The sequence below is a fragment of the Microtus oregoni genome, unplaced genomic scaffold (genome assembly GCF_018167655.1).
Source record: "Microtus oregoni isolate MIOR12 unplaced genomic scaffold, Mior012 000040F_ref0000088, whole genome shotgun sequence".
NCBI classification, from domain to species: Eukaryota; Metazoa; Chordata; class Mammalia; order Rodentia; family Cricetidae; genus Microtus; species Microtus oregoni.
Window position 1 is genome coordinate 22,241,061 of NW_024543207.1, and position 7,146 is coordinate 22,248,206.

Sequence of the window (7,146 nt, forward strand, 5' to 3'; positions counted from 1 at the left end):
GCTGGAGAGGGGATAGACCCAGGCTCCGCGAAGGGCAGGCAGAGATAGACCACAGGAAGGTACCTGGAAGAAAGGGAGAGCAGGTAGGAACAAACTGTCCTGGTCTGCTGGACTGGATCCTTTTCCCTTCCTTCCCGAATGTCTGCCTAACTTTGGCCTCTTTCAATTCCACATTGATGAAGGAGCAGCTGGGCCCATCAGCTTGAACTGGCTCTGCACGCTCTTCTTTGACTTTGAATGGGGCAGGGTCCTTGCTAGTCCTTAGTTGGTTCACCTGGCTCTAACCAGCCCCTCCCTGACTGGCTAAACTCTGAAACCTTTCTCTGTATCTCCTCCTGCAGCTTCTCTCTTGGAGGGGATCACCCACTCTTGTTCTTTGGCCTGCTTAACTTCAGAGAGACCTTTCTCACTTCTTTCTTGAGCCCCAGCTTGTTCTGATGATACTTCTCTGGTTCCCTACAGAGCCCTGTCTTCTTTAACACAATGGCTTCAAGAACAAATGCATCATTTTCTCTGTATGCCATGCCTGGTACACAGCCTCTGTTCTTTTCAGCTTTCTTGAGATGTGGTTCACATCCCCGACCACTCTCCCACTCAAGATCCAGTGGCCGTTAGTCTGTTCATAGGTGTGACAGCACAGTCTAGAACGTCTGACTTCTAGAGTAATTTATCTTTAGCACCTACTTCCTCCAAAGAACCCTATTCCCAGGAAACAATAAGCGCCCCCTTTCCCCCTTTCTCTGTGTATTTTCCTATTCTGGAATTTCCTACAAATTGACTCATTTGATGTGTAATCTTTTATGTCCTTCCTCTCTCTCCCTTTCTCTCTCTCCCATTCTCTCTCTCTCCCATTCTCTCTCTCTCCCATTCTCTCTCCCATTCTCTCTCTCTCTCTCTCTCTCTCTCTCTCTCTCTCTCTCTCCTACAGGATCTGTAGTCCAGGCTAGCCTTGAACTTCTCAAGTCCTTTGGAGTTGCTGATATTGAGGATTCTTGACTGCAAAAAACAGGGCAAACTTTGCTTACCCTAAACAGAACCATGTCACAGCCACAGACATGACAGAGATGGGATGGACTCGCCTCACTATGGGGACTCCTTCCCCACCAGTTCACTCACCTAACCTCCTTCCTCCTTTATCTGAGAGAGGGTGAGGAAGAAGAAAGGGAGTTCCAGGAAAGGACTTGCAGATCAGTGTCCACAGCTGTATCTGGGGAAATGTTTGCAAATACAGCCATTACCACCATTGAAGTCATATTGAGGAAGGCTCCAACAAGGACAGGCTCCACTGTCTCTCACAACCCAGGCTCACCTTTGAGCAAACCAGCTGAGGTTGGCTTAGTCCATATCCTCTGCTTCATCCTGTTTAGGTGTAGGGAGTGTAGCTTCCCAGGTGATGGAGACAGAGTTGGATGGAAGTTTCCAGAAAACTATGCTATTGTTTCTACCCTCCCCACTCAGTCATGTGGGTACATTATCAGCCCATGGAGACAGGATCCAGCAAAACACTGGACAACAGCTTGGGCTGCATGGAGAGGCTGGGACTTGAGGCCTGGGAGGCAACCTGGGTTGGGAGTGGATTTTCACTCCTTGATCCTGTGTCCAGGCCTGTCTCTGTCCCTTGAAACCGTCCCTTTCACCCCTATGCTGCTGTGGGCTCTCAACCTTGAACCAAGGGCATTGACATCAAGAAAGAACACAAAGACTGTTATGTGGCTTCCTGGGGACACATAGAGAAACATCTTTTTGCTCCCAGAGTCCAGACAGACTAAAGACAGTTCCATCCAAGAGCAGCTCGGCGAATCAATTAGTTTACTAGGGTTATTCACAGGAGCACAGGGGATAAGCAGCAGAGAAACCACCTCTGGCAAATGTTTGCTTCCTACATAGTATCAGAGAGGGGAGGCATTTAGGGAGGTCTCCATGAAGCTTTCTTGACCCTCATGACTTTCTGCCTCCTTCCATGATAGGAAATAATATGAGGATCCAGAGCAGGTGGCCACAGCTTCTCTGCTTCAAGACAGCAATGCTATTTCCAACCTGGAGGAAACTGCCATACTACAAACCCACATGTGTGAAAGCCTGTCCTCATCCAAGTGACAAAGCAGAAACCATTTAGAGGGAGCCAACACCCTCCTTACATGCAGCCAGCCTGACATGTCTTCTCTGGTTCAACCTCTGCCCCTAGACACAAGTTTCTCAGTCTGTTTCCACCTCCCATTTCTTACTGTCAATTTTTGGAACAGCCTGAGCTTGGGTCCCTCTGGCTGGAGCAGCAGTTTCTCTGCTCAAATTCCCTTGTTCCACTGGATGCCCAGTGTAGGAAGGTTGAACACAATTGGGCCAGCTATATGAGGACTCATCTCTGCCCAGTATCCAGCATCCTGTGTCCTTGGGTCCTGCATCCCACACCTAGTATCCTCCCTTACTCAGGCCTGAGGCTCTGGGAAGAGTTCATCAGTTGATAAAAATCAACTCTCAGAACTTTCAAAGAGCAAGGCTGTGCCGTGGCCACGCCTGTCTCATTAAGTTGTGGGCTTGAAGCTTTTCAAAGCACTTTGTCATTATCTGTCAGAGGCGGGTAGGGCAGTGCCCTTATCTCCAAGATGAAGAGACGCTGCCTGGCGTCCATCCCTACATCCAAGCTACCCATGCTGCTTGCTCATGTTGGTGTCCCATGCTGTGCCACCTCCAACAGAGAAGGCTCCAGACCTCCAGTAGTAGTGTGTACTCTGCTCTTTGAGGCTAAATGAGGCGTAGTTATGGAGGGCCCTCCACAAGGACCCTCCACCTTCCCACTTCTGCCTGTGGTGGTGATCTCCAGTTGGGTCTGGCTCAGGCAGAGGAAGGGGACAATTGCCTTCACGAATTCTTCAGAAAGAAGCCCATTGTGTGTGTTCTTCACTGGGTTAGCTGGCATCACCTCTTAGCTGTGGCCCCTGAGCTGGCTGTTCTTACATGGTGCTCCACCGTGCAGAGGGGCAGGCTTGTCCTGTTTCCTGTTTCTGTGGTTGTCTTTGCTATGGTTGCTGGTAATCGTCCCTCTCCCCTCTTCAGAAGTGAAAGGAGGTCTGTGGTGTGTGTGGTGCTCTTCAGCCAACTGCAGGCAGAAGGGGAAGGGGGAAGAGCAGAGGACCCTGGGTAGAAGGTGGTTCTGGGGCCCAGAACTGGGCGCTGCTGATCCTGCCCTGTTTGAGGTCTCTCAGCACATGGGCAGACTGCTTGAACTGTAGACCAGGGCATATACAAACCAGCCTCCTTGTGAGCCTAGGGTCTTGCTTAGGAAATGGGGTCTGCTTTAGGACAAACAAAAAACATTAGATGACAGAGAATATGCCAATCTATCTCTTCAACCTCCTCCATGCAGATTTCACACACATGTAGAGACTGAGAGAATTTTCTTCACACAGTCTGTGTGCATCATACTGCGGCTGGATCACTGCTTCTGATGCACAGAATGCTCTCAGTCCCCAAACAGGCCCATGCTTTCTGCACGCCCCCTCTCTGATGCACAGAGCTCTGCCGCAGTGGAGGTTGTTTGTGAACTACTAGCTGCCAGCTCTCCACAGGTATCTGTCCACTTTGTACTAAGACACTTTGGTATTTTACAGATCCTTCTAAGGCCTGGACAGAAAAGCCAACACGGGTTCACAAACACACAAAGCTGTGTCCTCACAACTATCACCACCTAGGAGCTTACCCTGAGCACAAGTGAGTTACAATGCCATTGCTGGTGTGTCAGCTGCTTCAAAGCCAAAGGGAAGTGAATTTGAGGTAATGAGCCCTACCCCAGCATATCTGGAGGTTTCTACACACTGGGGTTTGTGAAAAGTTCACCTCATCACCCTGCCCGAGAGTCACCCCAATAAATGAAGTGTGTGACTCTGCTACTCACGAGACTGAACTTGTGGACGGAAAGGAACTGTCGTTTTCAATATCAAGCAATATTTGTGCAAACCTTTCATGCAAATTTGGATTTACAAATCCAAGAGGGAAAAGTCTAGCCTATTTACCAAGTGGCTTTCCAAGCATGTCTTCAGAATAATTTTGTGTGCTACTGGTTTTAATCAAAGTTGTAAAACAAGGGCACGGGGAAGGGCTAAGAGAGCATAGAGAACATGGAGGTTGAACCATCTCATATCTTAAGCGCAAAGGGCAGACACCAGCAGGAGAATTGGGTGGAGGAAGGTAGTTCCTACAGGAAACACAGGCTGGGCAGAGAGCATCTGAGATAGTCCTTGTGGAACGCTGTGTGAAAAGTGAGTATAGGGGGAGACATCTGGTAAGGTTGAAGCAAGGTGAAGAAGGCTCAGTTTTGCAGACTCAAGCTCATCTGGAGGCCTAGGGGCCTTCCCTAGGGCAGAAGCTGTTCAGCTTCCTCCACACCACAGCTCCTTCCCTGTGGTAATAGAATCTCAGAGTTCTGGGCTTCTGAGGCCTCGACAGCTGGCTATGCCCCATGATGCATTCAGATCAAGGGGGTGCTCAGGTTGCTTCCAGCAAACTCCCTGATAGAGTAGCATCTTCTCTATGCCCTAGGACATAGAAAAGTTTTGGAAATGGACTGCCCTCCCAGAAGGCTCTCTGTGCTGGACATCAGGGTACAGTCACTGTTGGTTGGGGTGTTACCTGCTCAACTCCAGGTAGCCTTGAGGCCCCCAACAGTGACTTCAGTGGGGACCCATGCCCAGCTAGGTCAGAGATCTGGTGCCACCCAGATAATGCATTCCCCAGAGCCAAGGACCTAGGCATATGCCACCAGGTCTGCAAGAAGCCATACATTAACATATAGTCAGGTGACTGGGGTAAGCTGCCCCAGACTTCTGCAAGGGGTTCCCTTGGTAAAATGAAATCTTTTCTGTCTTCCTGAATAAGAGCAACCACAGCTGCTGTTTACCCCACTGAAAGGCATTGTGGAATATTAGTTTAAGATGCTTTACATTAGTTTATGTTGTGGAATATTTGTTTAATTATGCAAAGATGTATGGCATTCTTTTATGTTGCATTTGTGTAACTCTGTAAAGCTGTGTTTCTTTGCCTGCCTCAAACACCTGATAGGTCTAATAAACAGCTGAATCGCCAATAGCTAGGCAGGAGAGAGAAATACGCAGGCATGCCAGGCAGAGAGAATAAATAGGTGGAGAAATCTAGGCTAGAAAAAAAAGGAGAGCAGGGAGGCATGAGAAAAGGAGAAGGGAGCTGGGGGCAGTCACCCAGCCTTACAGCCATACAGCCAGCTATAGAGTAAGAAGGAAAGAAAAATATATAGAATAAATAAAGGTTAAAAGTCCAGAGGCAAAACATAGTTAAAGAGAAACAGGATAATCTAAGTTAGAAAAGCTGGCTAGAAACAAGCCAAGTTAAGGCTGGGCATTCATAAGTAAGAATAAGTCTCTGTGTATTTATTTGGGAGCTGGGTGGTGGGACCCAAAGAGTAAAAACAAACAAAAAACAACTACAGAAAGGCCCAGAACCTGGGCCATGATGGGAGGTCTCCACCCCTTAGGCTCAGTGTCAGAGGCAATGATACCTGAACTTCCAGTATCAAATAGCCATAAACTACAAGTTCCTTCAGAGCCAGCTGGGTGTCAGAAACATTGTAAGCATCCAGTAGACACTAGGCTTTGGTGAGAGGCTTCTGTGTGAGCTGGATTTTGTCTTGCTGGGATAACCTCTTAGTGGGAGGTCAGTCCAATAGTGCATTTTTTTATCTTGTTTTATTTGTATCTTTCCGCAGCTCTACTTGAGCAGAACCTCAGTGCTGGACATTTGCAATGTCCACCACCAGCCCATGCTGCCACTTGGGGCTTAATTATCTCCAATCAGAACGCCCAGAGCCTCACTCAACCCAGGACAGAGAAGAGGGTTGAGAGAGGGCAGAACCGAGAGTGTATAGCTTGTCCCCTGCTTGTACCCCACCTCCACCCTGCTCCTGATTTGTCTTAGCCTCACTGACCTTCATTATCCCGGTCTAATGATTCCAATCCAAGTAACTGGAAATTTGGCTGCAAGTGTTTCCTGTGAAGACGACAAAATCATCTTGGAGGGGGTGGCAGAAATAGGTGAGAACAAGTCCCTAGCAGCCACATTAAAGGTCCCTTGAGAAACTCTTGCCCTGGGATAGTGAACAGGCTGGGTCAAACAGCTTACTAGGAACTCAGGTAGCTGGACTTTCTTTGAACCACCAGCTCCGAATAATGACACAGATACTTATTAATTATGAAAGCTTGGCTGTAGCTTAGGCTTGTTCCCAACTAGCCTAATTTCAAACTTAAATTAACCCATTTATATTAATCTAAGTTCTGCCACGTGGCTCATTACCTCTCCTCAGTACTGTATGTCCAACTTCCTCTGTGTCTCGCTGGCAAATCCCTATGCCATATTCGTTCCCAGAGTTCTTATCTCTTCCCGGAAGTCCCGCCTGTCCTCTCCTGCCAGTTATTAGCTGGTCAGCTCTTTATTAAACCCGTCAGAAGGAAGGACAGAGACACATCTTCACACAGTGTGGTCAAACATCCCACAACACCCACAGCAGTGGAGGGAATGCCTGAGATACAGCTGGCTCTGCTGGCCCTGGTATCTCTCGCTCCCATAACTGGCTCTCTGGGAAGGAAGGACAGCAGATTCCCAGAACTACCAAGACCAGCACTGAGGGAGCACTCCAAAGCCTTGTCCAGAACTGGGCATCCACAGTGGTCACCTTCCCCAGGTTTTAGAAGATAAAATATTATCTTTGTTACAGTGATAGTTCTACGTGGTTATGCAGGAAATTCAAGAAGTATAGAAGAGTATCAACTGGGAAATATAACACTCCCCTAACTCCTTCTTCCCAGCTGGGCCTGATGAGCTGTAGTTTAGGCTGCTCAGAGTTTCATCAGAACTGTCTCAGGGCTGTTCCCTCCTTTGCTTGATTAGCATAATTACATTCTTGTCTGGTTCTCCTGGTGCCACATGGGGCTTGGTGTCATTGTGCCCTTCCATTCTACTTAATGTAATGTTTACTCTTCAGGACATCAGGACGTCGAGCTAACGATTCCAGGGAGCTTTCCCCAGACGGGACTCTTAGACTGTGTAACTGAAATGCTTTTCAGAAGGCTCTTGCCAGCTTACACTTCATCAGCAACACAGGAGGAGACTGAGATGCTGAAG